Source organism: Ictidomys tridecemlineatus, chromosome 1, assembly GCF_052094955.1.
Source record: "Ictidomys tridecemlineatus isolate mIctTri1 chromosome 1, mIctTri1.hap1, whole genome shotgun sequence".
Lineage (NCBI taxonomy): Eukaryota > Metazoa > Chordata > Mammalia > Rodentia > Sciuridae > Ictidomys > Ictidomys tridecemlineatus.
The window spans coordinates 250559267-250574428 of record NC_135477.1 but is presented as its reverse complement, the minus strand read 5'-3'; the positions used below and the strand labels follow the sequence as shown (position 1 = coordinate 250574428).

At 39.7% G+C, this 15162-nt stretch overlaps 1 long non-coding RNA gene across 5 annotated transcripts in view; it reads right to left on the bottom strand.

Annotated features, from left to right (window-relative positions):
• The window catches only part of LOC144365626 (uncharacterized), a 136376-nt gene extending 121792 nt beyond the window's left edge, over nucleotides 1-14584 (bottom strand). For 4 of the 5 annotated variants that reach the window (XR_013424296.1, XR_013424306.1, XR_013424309.1 and 1 more), the window contains exons 1-2: nucleotides 14416-14584; nucleotides 13980-14135 (exon numbers count right to left, since the gene is read on the bottom strand). This is a non-coding gene — a long non-coding RNA (uncharacterized LOC144365626). Of the gene's footprint in view, nucleotides 1-10068; nucleotides 10646-13979; nucleotides 14136-14415 lie in introns of those variants that run through there. The other variant, XR_013424295.1, reaches the window with a different exon arrangement.
• Nucleotides 14585-15162: the final 578 nt, after the last annotated feature.

Genomic DNA, 15162 nt, shown 5'->3' with positions numbered 1-15162 from the left:
TGAGTGAGATGCCTGAAACGGATGATTTCCAGACAACAAAAATGTGAGATCCGATGAGGCCAAGTAGACCAGAGTGGGATGGTGGTGGGAGGTGGAGAATAGGTGCCTGGTGCTGAGGAGTTGGAGAGGCTGAGTCTCGCGCTGTTTGGGGGTCACTGGTATGGATGTAGGACACAAGAGAATGATGGAGGAGTCAGACTGAAAAACAAAGACAGTGTCACAGGTGCATCAGCCGTCATCAGACGGGGAGGGATGCGATCGGGATTTTGGTAGATGATGACAGAAGGTTTACTGACCAGCAAGTTCAGTGACATGAACTTCCCTAGTAAAGAGGTTTGAAATAAAGAGGAATGAGATGATTGGGGAGCAGCAAGAGAGAGCATGGGAGAAGTCACCCCACCTCCATGAAAGGCATGGATGGTGTGTCCAACAGCACCCACGGAAGAGGGCCCAAAAGAAGCGTCTTGTCAGGGAACAGGAAAGAAGTGGAGGGAATTTTCAGAGAAGATGTTGAAGACATAGAGGGGTTTGTGGATGACAGCGCACAGTTCCAGGGGCGAAATGAGGATGGTTAGTTAATAAGATGGGTCAGTAGAGGAAGGGGCCCAGGGGAGGGGGGTCGAGCAAGGAGAGGTACTGGGAAATGAAGTTGACCGAATCATGTTATGTGCGTGATAGAATATTTAACCATGAATTCCACGAGTCTGCATAATTACAACACACAGATTTAAAAGAAAAAAAAAAAAAAGACAGGTCAGTTTTAGAGAGGGGGAAAAAGATAAAAGATGAACTGGAATGCTCAGGCTTCTCTGACTGATGACTTGCAGGTATGTTGTTTGGAGACCTTGGGGAAAGCAGGTAATGCATTCAACCTGCAAGGTCAGGTCTGAGGTCAGAGCTGTAACAGCTGCAAACCTCTGTTGTATGTGGTCTGACTGGGAGATGGCTGCAAGGTTCTGCAGAAAGACAGAATCTGAAACTGTTGGGGTCCCCTGCCTCCTGTAGAAATATGGTGTCTCAGACCAAAGATTGATGGAGTGAGTAAAGATATTGAGTAAGTAGCTTTGAAATGAACTTTTCTTTTCTCCCTCTGGGTTATTCCAAACCACCAAGGGATAAATGTTATTGACAATCTTGAGACATCCCAACCTCTGGGAAGACGGAGTTCCACCCTCTCCTGATTCCACACGCAGAGCTTTCTGCGTAGATCTTTCCTCCTGAGCGCACTGGCAGGAGCTCATTCCAAAATCCTTTGGGAGATCACTCTCAGAGAGCCTCTCCCTGAGGAAACACAGGCCTCTTTGTCTAGTGGATTCAGATCTTAATCTCTTTCAGACGGAGGCTCTGTCTGTGCTGTCTGCTTGCAGAAGTGGCTGTGGTAAATCACTCTTTGCTCAAGACCAGCAAGAATCAGTGAGAGAATGTGTTAAAAAGTGTGGCCAAGTCAGCCAGGAAGATATCTCTGGGTGGAGAATTCCTTCCTTTGTGTGGGAGATTTTAAAAAATGGCAATGAGAGGAAATTACAAAAGCCCAGGAGCTAATCTTGAAAATTTTAGTTCCATGGCTGAGATTGCTTGTGGTATGGCCCCGACACACTTCTAATTACACAGTCCTGGGGCACAGGCCACATGGCAGAGGTGGGCAAACAGTCTTACCTCTGCATGTTTACAGGATAGCAAAATCTTATGTTACTCATGTCTGAAAAGGCCACATCTCTGAACTCACTATGTTTTTGAAATTTTCTGTTTTAAGTTCCCAATGGTATTACTCAAATAAAGGATAAATTGCTCAACTTTTCAAAGGGCTGCTCTTTGTAAGGACCCTGACTGTCCCTGTGTTTCCTAAATTCTCTCATCATAAAATCTTTAAAATAGCCACCTCTTTTTAATTACTGTAATAACCAGACTAGTCTTGGAATCAGGTTATTCCTCATTTTGGTCTCAGTCCTGCTATATATTAGGTGAATGACTTACAATAAAGATGTCTTGCTTTGCTGGCTTTGGTCTTCTCATCTATAAGATGCAAGGATAGCCCTTTCCACTTCTAGCATCCTGAGATTCACGCAATCTCCACTAGAATTCCAAGAGGAGGGAACAGATGTGTTCAGTCCCTCTTGGCAAGGAAAACTGTGCCCCTTGGGTAATCAAAGAAATAAAAATGTTAAAAGCAATATTATTTTAACTTTTATCATTAAAATAATAAAGGTAAAGCAAATGAGCATCTAGTACTTTTTGGGGTGCAAAAATATAGACCCGATTAGGTGTTGCTGGTATGAGTGCAAAGTCAAACATCAAATATCAAGAAAATTAATATCTCAATCTCAGAAATAATTGTTTACTTTACCTATAATAAATGTATATTATCAACTACAAGGAAAGAAGCATGTGGAAGAGTAGGTAAAGAAGGAGAGGGAAAGAAGGGGAAAGAGAGGGAAGGAAGAAGTCAGCCCTGGGTCATAGGCATCCATGCATTATGCTGCCTCCTGGGTGTTTAATCACTGCTACATGGACACAGATTTTGCTTTTATGAATGAATGAATGGCAGTCTTCTGTAGAGAGGAAGTGACATGTTAAGGTCATTAGCATACATATTTTGAGATTTTTCATCTTCTAATAACATTGAATTTTGCTGAAACTTCTTCATTTACTCATTATCGAAAAATATGCACATCTATTCAATCCCGAGCACAATCCCAGGTGTGGTGGATTAGGTAGTGAAGAGCATAGATACAGTTTCTGTCCTCCTTAGCAAATATTCAGTGTTCTATGGGTAAGTGTTGAGAAGCAGCACATGGAGGCATAGAGAGCTGGGGCAGGAAAGTGCTCTTTTTTTTTTTTTTTTTTTTTAGGATTGTCATTAGGATTACTATTTGAAGTTTACATCAATCAATATTTTTAGGTTAGGGGTAAACAACTGATAAAATGGAATTTTCGAATGAGAAATGAGAAAGACTGTAAAATGCAGGAGCATTTTTGCTTTATTTTTTTTTCTTTTTTCTGGCTAGAGAAAATCAGGAATTCCATTTTTAACATGTTAAATTTGTGATGGTTATTAGACGTCAAACAGCATTATTGAATGGAATTTTGTTTATAAATGAATTGGATATATTCTGGTCTTTTATTATGGTCTTTCATTTGCTTAATACATGGTATATGACTTGGTTGTGTTTGGAGTTTAGTTTTGGGTTATGTGATAGAAATTAGGTATAATAGTATAGACTCCAGCTCTGTGGAATTTGATCTTCAATCAATAATGCATTTCCTGGTCATATGGGCATCTTTGATATATTTAAAATATGTCATTTTGGTGCAAAGAAGGCTTCCAATAATAAACTCTTCATAGGTATTCTGATTCTGGTTTGAGAAAATCTGTACTTATGTTTTTTTTTTCTATATAAACACTCCTTATATATGCTTTATATAATTTAGAGGAGACCTCCCAAACCACTCACAAAGTGTTACCCTTGAGGGTAAAGCATGTCTATGTAAAGGTGTCCACTAAGATCTACCTCCTTCAGGAAGTGTGCTCGTTCCCTCGTGGGAAGCAGGAGGAACAGAGCTAACTGCCATCCTGAAGCATTTTGCCAGAATGTGCCATTATTTTACTTCAAGTCAATCCAAAGCAAAATCTTTCTCTAAATGAGAAAAAGGGCAGCATCGTTTTCTAAGAAGTAACATCTGGCTGATGAAGTCAAGAGGAAGGATGATGGTTTTATTTTGCAATCTCAGCTCATCTTTGACATTGCCTTTCCGAACGCTGCGGACCACACCCTTTGCACACCTCACAGAGGCAACAGCTGCACCAAAGGCCTCGCCAGAGGCTGATGAATTCTGACAAGTAATCAGAGGAGTCTGAGGGAGACGGGGCGCCTCACCTTGGGAATGCAGCCTGCTCCCATGAACATGACAGCCCCATCTGCATATCTAGGCAAAGACTTGCTATTTTATGAAGGCTGTTTTAGTCAGTTTGTTGTTGTTGTTGTTGCTGTGACCTGACAACAACAGTTTTAAGGGGGAAAAGTTTATTTGTTGTTCACAATTTCAGAAGTCTCTTTCCTAGACAGTCAGCTCCATTCCTTGGGGGTAGAGGTGAGGCTCAACATCATAGTGGAAGAGTGTGGTGGAGGAAAGTGGCTCAGGACATCACACCAGGAAGGAGAGAGAGAGAGAGAGAGAGAGAGAGAGAGAGAGAGAGAGAGAGAGAGAGAGAGAGAGACTAAACTCAGCTCCCAAAATATATACCCAGAGGCTTTCCCCCAACATTTGCATAGTAGAGAGAGACTAAGCAGAGAGAGAGAGAGAGACAGAGAGAGAGAGAGACAGAGAGAGAGAGAGAGAGAGAGAGAGACTAAGCTCACAAAATATACACCCCAGAGGCTTGCCCCCAACATTTGCGACATTTGCATAGTAAAGCAAGACCCAGCCTCTTGCTTTAGTGAAGAGTTTTCTGATTGAAAGAAACTTAATTCTGCATCTTTGTCACAGGAGGGAATTTGTTAGCTCCCACAACACCAGGTCTTGGGGGATGATAGGAGGCAAGGCCAAGTCCAGGTGCTCACACAGCGTAGTCTGGTACTGAGTTTCCCCAAGTCCTACTCTGATTTTTCTGTCTTGGCTTCATTCTCAGACTTCCACATCCTTCAAGGTGAAAAACTTAATTTCAGCGGCTGTGGGTTTGTACTCCATCAGTTAAGCAGCCTCAGAGGAGTCCTCTTGCCCAGAGTTCTGGGGTGATATCCTAAATACTTTGATCTGGTGCTGCTCAAATATTTAACTCCAAACCAAACTCTCAGACCTGAGTTGGGATTTTGTACTAGAGTGGGCAACGGTTAACACTGTAGGGTTAAAGTTAGGATCATTCCTACCTGTGCTATACAGGCAGAGTTGGGTATTGTATGAATTTGCTAATATATAGCAGCTAGGGCTGCTCTTAGAGTCTGTAAACAAGTCTGGATGGCGCCTGGCAAAATGCCAGGGGGAGTGGTTTGTGAAGTAACGCCAGTGAGCCAATAAGTGTGGAGATTCCTTATTGATATATCTAGTTTATGCTAATTAAGATAAGCTGTGTGGAATGTATAAATACCGCTCCTGTCCTACAATAAACGGCTCCCACTCCTGCTGCATCAATGTACACAAGTTGTTTGTCAACACCCCCCCCCCCCCCCCCCCCCCCCGGTTATTTTGCTGCAGCTGGACTGTACTGGGAGCCCCGGGACACTCGGAGGTAAGTGACGAAAAAAAAGCTGCCCGTCCATAGATAGGATGGGAGCAAATCTGCTCGTCCCTAGACAGATAGGGCGAGAGAAAAAATGTCCATTTCGAGAAAATGGAGAAGATTGATACAGTATGTTTGAGTCTTGTTTTGTCTTGAAATGTTGTATTGTCTTTGTGATGAGAATATAGAAGGGGTGAGAAGTAAATTACTAAGGGAAGAAGGCACCCCAGTGGAACCAAGAATAGTTAGGGCATGTGTAGATAAGAGCCCAGGAACTCTGGCCAGAAAGAAGAAAGTTCAAAAGAAAAAGGATTATCAGGAAAAAAGTTGCAACAAAAGGCTATTACTGAATACTTTTCATTACCGGAGGGTGCGTGGGTCTGTGTAGTGGCGGCCACGTACTCCAGCCGAACAAGGCGCAGCAAGGCCAAGCATATCTAGTAATTTTTATTGCCTAGTTAACATAGTGGATGCCATGTCATAGGACTTCAGAGTCCATTATTGTTCTCTTAACAATACCAGTGTTTGTTGTATGATCAATAACAATTGATTAAATTTGAATTTGGGTGGTCTTAGCATCATTTTTTTTTATTAAAAGAAGTTGTATAAAAAGACAAGACATACTCCCTTCCTGTTTCTTATTGTGCATATTCCATAGATATTTTCTTTTTTGTTTATTGTGGATATTACCTGTGACATCATGAGGTTATAGCAATATCAACTTAACTTCAATCATATACAAAAACTCTACTGAGAGATTTTATGTTATTGATATCACATATCATCCTTTATTTATATCCTCTGCTCATTAACTTAAATTTGTAATTATCTTTTATGTTTTTGCCTTTTAAATCTTGGGCAGAAAAGTAGAGCTATGAACAAAAATTAGAATAATAATGATTTTAAAATTTGCACATGCATTTACCTTCAGAAGCTCTTACTATACAATATGGCTTTAAGTTACTATACCGCATAGTGTTCTTTAGTTTCAATTAAAAGCCTCCCTTAGATATATTTTTGTAGTAAAGTTTGTCTTACTGAACTCCCTCAGTTTTGCTCATCTGGGAAATCTTCATTTCTTCTTAATTTTGAAATACAGTCTTATCAGATACATAATTTTCAGCTGTTTTTCCTTCTTTCAACACTTAAAGTTGTATTCCCCCTGCCTTCTGATCTTCAAGGTTTCTACTGAGAAATCCACTGATAATTATGGATGACCCTTTTCTCTTGCTGCTTTCATGGTTCTATCTTTGTCTTTAGCATTCAATAGTTTGCACATTGTGTTTGCACCTTTCCATTGCTATAGCAAAATGTCTGAGGAAATCAACTTAGAGGAGGAAAGATTTATTTTGGCTCATGCTTCCTGAGGATACCGTCCAAGGGCAGCTGGGTTCTATTGTTTCTTGTACTGCGGTGAGGCAGCTCATTGTGATAGGGGGCATGGTGGAGCAAAACCTCATGGTGGCCAGAAAATAGGATGTAGGGGCATGAGGAAGGGGCCAGTGATAAGATATCCGCTTCCAGGGAATGTCTCCAGAGACTTACTGCCTCCCACTAGTGCCCACCACCTACAGTTTTTACCACCTTCCAATAGTCCATTCAGTTGTTATCCCATGAATGGATCAATCCATTGATGTGGTCAGAGCCCCATGATCCAATCACTTCCCAGGAGCCCACCTCTGAACATTGCCGCAATGGGGACCAAGCCTCCAAAACACGATCTTTGAGGGACAGTCCAGGTCCAGATTATGTCAAGGGCAATATACCTCTGGGTAGGCCTCTCTGCATGTATCCTCCACGGAGTCCCGGGGCTTCTTTCATTTGCGTTTCCTCATATCTAAGAAATTTTGGGTCATTATTTGTTCAAATAAAATAAATAAATTCATTGTCTTTTTCTCTTTTCCTCATCAGATTCTCACGACATGGGTATGGTCCACTTAGTGGTGTTCTGTGTGACTCCTAGACTCCTTTCACTTTTATCCCTTGTTGTTGTTGTTGTTGTTCCTTAGAATAATCATTTCAAATCAAGTGTCTTCAAGTTTGTGGACTATTTCTTCTGTCAGAATCTGCTGCTGAATCCCTCTAGTGATTCCCCTCCCCCCCCCCACCAATTCAGCTTTTGTATTTTTCAGTTTCACAATCTGTTTGGTTCTTTATGTTTCTTTCCTGAAAATTCTCATTTTGTTCATGTATCATTTTTCTTGATTTCTTTTAGTTGTTTGTCCATATTTTCACTAGCTGTTTGAGCTTATTTAAAGTAGTTATTTTCAAGTAAGTCTAATACCTGTGTTTCTTCAGAGGTAGTTTCTGCAGATTTATTTATTTATTTTTTTTTTCTGAATCACTTTTTTTTTCTCTTTTTCTGTATGTCTTGTGATCTTGTGTTAAAAACTGGACAATCTGAAAAAACAGCCCCCTTTTTCCAGTCCTTGCAGACTGACCCTGTGCAGGGGGACATCTTTCCTAATCAATCCAACATGAAGACTTGAAGTCTTCTTAGGGTTTTTGAGGTATGCATTTTTCTCTAACCTTGTGTATGTGCCTTTTTCAAATTCCCTATATATGCTTTTAAATATCTTAATTTCCCTGATAGTCTCATTCATGTTTTTGTTTTATGACTTCCACTGCTCTGTTTAATTCTTTGTTTGATAATATCTTACCTCAAACATCTATGGTTCTGTAGTTTTCAAAAGCTACACTCGTTGTTTTGTATGGCTTTCCCTAGCATGACATCCCAGCCACTTTGGAGTGTCTAAACTCCAAGTTAGGGGACTGAATCCAATCTCCCCGATGGCCTGCAGTCAGGCCAAAATATTGCGAATTTTTACCATTGTGCTTTCGTTTTAGTTTGTGAAAGTCACCGGGGATTAAGCCACCAATTCACCTACTCCGTCTGCCTGGTTGGGAATTTGCGTCACTGCTGTGGATCTTTGACTGATTTCTACAGATCCTATAAAGTTATTTTCGATGGTTTCTAGGCATTTATTTAATATTTTCATGGTGAACAAGGCTCCTGAACTTCTTGCTGACATTTCTCCTTGTACCCCCTTTTAATGTAATGGAAACTTAGGCCAAAACATGTGATATCTGAGAACTGAGGCGTGTTCTTGCCAAAGCGAGATCTCAGCTGGGCTAGGATCTGGAGTGGATGTTCTGCACACCCGTGGGGGTACTGTGACTCCTACTTTGAATTGTTAATATGCAATCCCATCAGGGCCTCTGAGAACTGGAACTGGAGCCTCTGCCAACCGTCTCAAGAAGACTTCCTTTGTCAGGCCTTATATTTTCCCAATTAGCATTGACTGTAGACTTTCTGTTAAAGATGAAAAGATTAGTACGGGATAGGAAAGGTAGCAGAATACAACAATTACTAATTGGGCATTATGTAAAACTGTGGATGTATAACCGATGTGATTCTGCATTTGGGGGAAAATTGGGAGTTCATAACCCACTTCAATCTAATGTATGAAAATATGATATGTCAAGAGCTTTGTAATGTTGTGAACAACCAATAAAAAAAAAAAAAAAAAAAATAAAAAAAAAAAAAAAAAAAAAAAAAAAAAAAAGATGAAAAGATTAGATAAAGTTGGCTGCCATTGTAATTGTTCCCCTGACCTTTTTCTGAACACGGGAAGTAGGTCCATCAGTTCAGATTTATGTCAATTTACAAACCAGAGTGGATTATTGCCTACTAGGTGTCATGCAGAGGAATTAGCTTTTAATTGAGGTGACCCAGAAAGGGAAGCTGTTTCAGCAGAGACCTTCTGCCCCGATAAATTGGCTTTTAATGACCAATTTCCTTTCATGTCAATTCACTAGAGGTGGTTAGGTTCAGGAATCTTTTAACCATCTCTAATGCTGGACAGTAAAGGCAAGAGAAAGGATAGACACTAATTAAATTTGCTTTTGTGACAGGGAACTGAGAATGCCAAAAGTCTGCTAAAGAATGCCAGAAAGGGAAGGAAACTTTGTGTGCTGTTAAATAATGGAACATCTAAGCCATTAAACCGTTGACCTTGGAGTTCCCTTATTATAGAATAGCTTATACCACTAGGACTTATAAAACGACTGTGGACACAGGCTCACTAGAAAGGCCTATCATTGATGACAGCTGTATGCCTATGTGCCTCCTGATTTTGGAAAGTGAGTGTCCCCTCCCTCTTTGTTTGGATATTCTGAGAAAATGGGTATTTACTGAGTTGTCCATTTAAGAGTTCATAAGTACCATTTTTTTTTTTTTGGCTGACTCTTTCATAGTTACAGTTTATGTTGTGAGATCATCAGGTAATGACTGTCCACATTTAAGGAAGAAGAGGGTTCATTATACTAGAAACACAGCCTAAAATAAACTCTACAGAGTTATTTAAGTTCAAATCACTTTCTTGTACTGACCCCTCATGTGACTTGTATTAAAAGATGGCTCAGCTTGTAGTGAGAACAGCTTACCAAATGGAACAGTTGATAAACACACTCATTAAACAAGGAGGTAGCAGGTGTAAGTAGATAAGGGGCAGTCTTTCTTTGATGTCCTCACCATTGAAGTGCAATTTTTGTTTTTCTTCTAACACATTTTAAGTACACAGAATAATTTTTGAAAATTTTTAGTAAGCTTTTGAAGAGAAAATTCAAAATGAGTATACGTTAGTCTTCTTGAAGAGCATTATGTTTCACAATTTTCTTTGGAAATATTTTAAAAACTATTGCATGGGTCAAAATAAACAAACTTTTACCTGAGTCATGGCAATGATAAGCCAGGATTATAGTAAAAAAAAATTTCTCTGTTTGACAGGGAACCTGAAGGCAAGCAGACGTCAGCAGATGGTGTCAGGTTCAGGACCAACTCTATGGACCCCAACTATCTCTTGAAAAACGATTTTATTTTGATAAAGATAGAGTCGGCTCTTTACATTGGCGAACAGAGTCATCATTGCAATAGCTAATCACAGGGGACACGTCAGAGTGGAAAAATAAACATCAATTTCCTTGCTAAAATCAGACTGTCTATTCCGTTTTGTAAAGGAAAGCCAGTGACCTCTAGAAGGGAGTGTTTTACTCATAACTACTTCTTTCTGTTAATTTCATATTACAAACTTTTAGATTTAAACAAAATCAACATATCCCCGGCACCACCCCCCTAAAAAAGATTAGCATATAGGGAAATAACGCTGTGTTTTAAAAGTCTGTTAGTGTCTTGAAATCAAGGGGTATCAGAAAACTCAGAAGCCAGTCTCCCCTGAGGTTGAGCAAATGTGCATTTGGTAAATGGGGGTGGGGTGGGGGCTCTTCTTTCCTGCCTTCTCTCACCCAGTAGGTTCCTGGGGTTGGGAATAGAGATTCACGACACCAGTAGAAATCCAAATGCATTTGCTCCCACAGAAGTTTCCATAACAAGATTCCCGAGGCCAGTTGACTGCTGCTAACCGTTCGTTTCTGTTAAACGAAAATTATCTTTAATTTATAAGCCTTTGTAATTTTCTACCTATATTCAGATCCATTTACCTGAAGAAATTTTTTTTTTTCTTTCAGGATTAGTGCTTTTGCTGCTCACATTCAGGAAAGCAATGGAGGAAATGCAGTGCTTTTTTTTTTTTACAGCTCCCAGGTGAGTTATTTTAAAACAAGAAGGTTATGTGCAGGAAACCTCCTGGTGGGAGCCTTTACTTGAATGTTGCAAGGTCTTTGATCTCTCGCCTCACTGCTGAGAATGAGGAGCTGTTGCCCTCAGCTCCTGCTGGCCCAACTACGTCTTCAGCCCTAGCACTATTTTGATACCTGTGGTTTCCTTGGCCTCTGGAGGTGCTTGCAGGTAGGGAGGGTGAAGGAGCAGGGAGTAGACCTAGAAGATTTGTTTTAGGTGTGGGATTAATGACTAAAAAGTGTAAAACTCTTAGACCCAGGTTTCTGGCCATTTGTGCCTACAACCTAATGAGCTTTCAATACTACTAACCAGGAGTGTGTCTTCTGCAGAAATTTCAGATGAAAGCGAACAAATATTTAAAATATACAAATATTTAAAATCCAGCAAAAAAGAATAATAAAATTAACAACACTAAATGTGCTAAATAATGATGAATAATAAAATGTAATTAAGAAGACTAGTCAATCAAGCCTTTCTAAAAGCCAAATCTGTGTCAAGAATATATAAAGTAGAATTACATAAACTCACTTAAAATAATGCCAGGAAATAGTATTTATTAATTTTTTCCTTGTAAGTCAAGTAATACCTTCAGCTCTTGTTTACATGTGCTTGGGTTGGAATCAGCTTTCTGTGTTGCAACCTGAAGTGGTTAATGGAAGCCAACTGGACACAAAAATCCTGCCCGGGAGGAAAGGAGAACTTTCTTAATTAGATCCAGGGCCCAGGCAGAGTAATGGACATTGAAGAGAGGCCGATGAGGTGGTCACCTCACATGAAGATGAATGATCTCTTGGAGATGGAGACAGGGTTGTTTCTCTTTGGTTTCATTGCTGTAAGTTAGGAGAATTCCCAGAATTTTCAAAATAATGTTCTCTACCTCGGCAGTGATTTCTAGAAACCGCAGCTTCAGCTATCTTTTGCATATAATCCTGGCTCTGCTGATTTTGCAACTCTGGAAATTTGTCACACAAGAAAAATATGTCTTTTAAAGGGAGCTGGGAAACTTTTAGATGGTTTCATAATGCAATACCAGGAGCAGAACACAAAGCTGTTTGTTACATAGACTTTTTTTTAACTTCAAGAGTTTATTGGCAGCAATATTTTATTCTTCTTCTTTCACTGACAGTAAACAATATTTAATTGTTTAGATTTAGTCTTAGAATGTCTAATATCAATTTTGAGGACTTTGAATTCTTTTCAATACTGTGCATTGTTCCCTCGTTTGTTCTTTTTGTGTATTCCTCACAAATCCCTGTCATACTGTTCCCCTAGATAGAACAAACCTCATCCTAGGTCACTGGGCTGCTGCGGAGTCCATTGTCTCCCAAGTTGGCTGATGTCTGACTGACTGTGATACATATAGGAATAGAGAGTTTAAAATACACACTTAACCCTAGAAGAATTAGTTCAGTAAATCAAGGGGGGAGAGAAATATGCATATACATTTTGAAGTGTGTCTAAGTGTGTGCAACTAGCAGGAAAGACTTTTTTTTTTTTTTTAAATTTGTTCTTTTTAGATACACAGGATAGTAGAGTATATTTTGACATATGACACATACATGGAATATATCTTATTCTAATTAAGACCCCCTTCTTGTGGTTGTTCATGGAGTCACACTGGTGGTGGATTCATATATGAACACAGGAAAGTTGTGTCTGATTCATTCTACTGTCTTTCCTATTCCCTTCCCCACTCCTCGAAAGATTTTTGGTGGAAACAAAACAAAACAAAATACCCCCAGAACTCTTATTTTTGAATTCCCTAAAGCAGCTGGAATGTGTTTGGTGGGTATTTGACTGAAGCTTGTTGAAGGAATTCCACACAGTGAAATGTTAAAAGGCATCGGACCATAAACTGCCATCCGGTAGGTTTGTTGTTGGGACACTGAATTCAGAGTGTTTTGACAGAAGGTCAGGTTCCACGTTAATCCTCTGTTTCCAACCTCCTTCTATTTTCAGCTATTTTCATTTGGCTACCCGCATCTCTCAAGAGCTCAACTCCTTCTACTTCTGTTTCATTGTTCTAGATAGGTTCTTGTACTTTAGAAATGCTCAGCAGAGTGCTTTTTTAATTCACTGTTTTCCCAAGTAAGATTAATTTTCGCATTTCCCACAGGTTTAGTTTTTATTCTGCTGTATTATATAAGTAGAAAAATATACCAACAATCAGTATATGAGGTTTTGAATTTCAAGAGTAGACGCCAAGTTGATGATGTAACAGGAGGAAAAGTTGTCTCACACACACACTCACACTCAGACAAATACATACTCACACACATATACATATACACACTCATATGAACGTACATATACATACAAACGCACTCACAAATACACACACACATACAAATACACACCCACATTCATACACTCATACAAGCACATACACATGGGAATACATACACACATTCTTACAAAAACAAACACACATACATTCACACACATTCATACATACACATACAAACGCACATGCTCACACACATACACACTAACAAACATCAGTGATGTATTTTATGAAAACTTGTAGGTAGCTAGCTCTCCCCAATCAAATAGTTAGCAAGCTACAGAATCTGGAAGTGGGCAGATCAAACTCTGCTACTCTCAGTGGGTTTGTCTGATTTATATATTTCCTCTAGTCTTAGACCCAATTTTTCTTGATTATTCCCCATTGAAGCATTTAGAAGTTTTTAAAATAAGATAAAATGACTTATTTCTTCAACACCGTTAAGTTTGTGACTTGGCAAATGATTAGCTCTTTGGAGAAGGTCGTTAATTCCATTTCAAAAAACCTCTTAATGGGCTCATCCCAGGAAAAGTGATGATTCTTTCTAGTGTACTCAGTGACCTTAGGGATCTTATATATTATATTCTACTAAGTGCATCTCAATTGGAAAGGTTTTAATACAGTTGATTGCACAAAAGAAAAGCCCATACATATAATATTTTACTAATGCCACACAAGAGAGGAGAAGATGGCCAAACTTTTTGCCACTGGATGAATTTATAAGGTAAAAGAAAATTATTTAAGTAGATCATCAAAAATAATAAAGTAAAATAGGAGCTGGCTCAGGATCAGCCACGTGGTCCCCTAGGGGACATGCCCTCTAATTCCGGCAGGACACTCACCAAGCTGCCGCCTTCTCCTTGTTGGAAGGAACTTGCTCTTCAGTCTCGTCCGCCATACTCTAGGAGTTGGCCTTTCACTCCAAAGATGCCTCCGACTGCTCTCCTTTTCTCATCCTCCATCCTCTCCCGAGCCACACATGCAGTTTCAGAATAAATCTAGGACAAAGGTTTAAAATATTTTTCCTTTTAAAATAGATGAATTCATCTTAGTGACTAAATAATTTTGATTTTTGAAAAAACTGTCTAATGGCAAATTAAAGAGAAAATAACTTTTTTAAAAAAAATAAAGAATAAATAACTTTTATTTTTTAAATAAAGAAGTTTCTGGGAAATATTATATCTCAGACTCCAACCTAGAGAGTATTGTGGAGAAATAGTCTCTGGCATAGACAGACTTTGAAAAGTGGTCATTGAACGTCCTTGGCCCTCATCTTACCTGGCACATGGCATTTTTCCACACTCTTGTCTGTAACTCTGTCTGACAGTCCTCTCCTCGCTCTTGCTCATGTCTATCCATGATTTTCCGGCAGAGCTCTGGGGCTCGCCACCTGCTCCTCTATTTTTTTCTTGCCTCATTTTGTTTCTTCTCATTTTTCCATGGTAGAGTTCTCCAGGACAAAGGGTCCTTTCTGTCTGCCACCGCACATCCACTCTCCCTGCCCATGTCCACTGGCTCTAGTCACTCCCCCCGACCCCTCCTCTGAGCTCCCGACACACATTTCCATTTTCCCAGTGCAGATAGTAACTTGCTGAACCCTCACACAATTCATGTTTGTCAGGTTTTGCTCATCTTGTACTCCCTCCACCTCCCATCCCCACATCTGTGTCCTTCCTGCATAAATTACCCCAGATAACAGAATGGTGTTGTCTCCAACATCTTTCACGCCCTCATTCTCTAGACCATACCTGTTGGGTTTTCTCTTTTCCTTATGACCACTCAACACTTGTCACCAGGCCCTTAAAATCGTCTCTTCCCTATCCCCCCCCCCGCCCCAGTTTCTTTCTTCTTCAACATTCCGCTAAACAGATAATGCCTTATTCCTTTATTAAGTAGAAAAATTATATTAATCCTTTACCTAAAAATACTGGAGTGACTTTCAGTCACTCAGAAACCTGAGAAAGTAAAACAAAAAAAACCAAAAAAAACCCAAAATGCTCTTCCTACAAGAACTTCTAATCTGCA